Source organism: Condylura cristata, unplaced genomic scaffold (assembly GCF_000260355.1).
Source record: "Condylura cristata isolate star-nosed mole 26May11 unplaced genomic scaffold, ConCri1.0 scaffold00042, whole genome shotgun sequence".
NCBI classification, from domain to species: domain Eukaryota; kingdom Metazoa; phylum Chordata; class Mammalia; order Eulipotyphla; family Talpidae; genus Condylura; species Condylura cristata.
Window position 1 is genome coordinate 4,662,294 of NW_004567143.1, and position 1,136 is coordinate 4,663,429.

Genomic DNA, 1,136 nt, shown 5'->3' on the forward strand with positions numbered 1-1,136 from the left:
CCAGTCCCCCTCAGCACCCCCATTCCCTCCCAGCCACCGAGCGAGGCCTCCCCACACCACGGCAGCTGTCCGCTCGGCCCGCGGCAGACAGCGGCGCCTTCCTGTCATGGTCACTGCTCGTGCCCGCCCACGCCTGACCGGCTGGGAAGAAAGCGCCGCGCACATTCCGCACGACGCCCGCATGCGGGCTCCCGCCGCCAGGCTCAGTCCTCCCCGGGGCGGCCGCTTGGTAAGCACCTTGTGCGTGAACAGCTGACAGAGAGCCCGCGGGGGACACACGCTAGACGGCCGCGGGACGCAGACCGTAGGCCCCTGGCCTGGACGGCGCTGGACGGGAAGCGCCGTCCACCCCAGAGGCAGCAGAAACCTCATCCAACCACCTCCGGCCTGCGGGTGGGTCTTGAAGCAACTCACACCCCCCGCGGAGACTGTTCTGGAAGCCCCGTGAATGCCATCGGCCAGGCCCGGGGGAACGCCGCACGCCAACCACGCTCAGCACCATCCAATTACGGGGACCCGGCCGCGGCTGCTGGGCGCAGAAGAGGCGCAGGGCGCGGCGGTGGGGAGCAGTGCGCCGAGGTGCGAGGGCCCCTCCGCGCGGGCCGTGCCGAAGCCCAAGGGGCGGGCCCGGGCGGTCACCCCGATTTTCTGAAGCTCCAGCAACATAAACATCGTAGCCCCGGTGGGGCCTGCAGGACACCTACAAAGTGCGTACCACAGGGACGTGGCCACGTGGCACAACCGTGGCACCGAGCGCGGCCACGCGTCCGCAGCCTCACACTGCCGCTTCGGAACGCTTCTGTCGTCCCAGCTGAAACTCCGTCCCGTTAAACCAGGGCCCCCACGCAGCCCAGCCCCTCCCCGCCCTCCCGCCCCTGGGGCCTCGTGAGTGGAATCAGACCGGCCCGTCCTGCGGTGACCGGCCCGTGTCCCCGGGCCTCACGCCTTCAGGGCCCAGCCGTGCTGTGGCGGGGGCTGGGCTCTGCTCCCCTCGGAAGGCTCAGGAATATTCCGGCGCGTGGACGGGCCACAGCCGGCTCGCCCGCTGGTGGCACCAGGCTTGCTGAGGGGCGCTGCGAGCGCCTGGAGCCGCCGGCCCTGGCCAGGGCCCTCGGCCGTGTCTGACCCGGGACGGG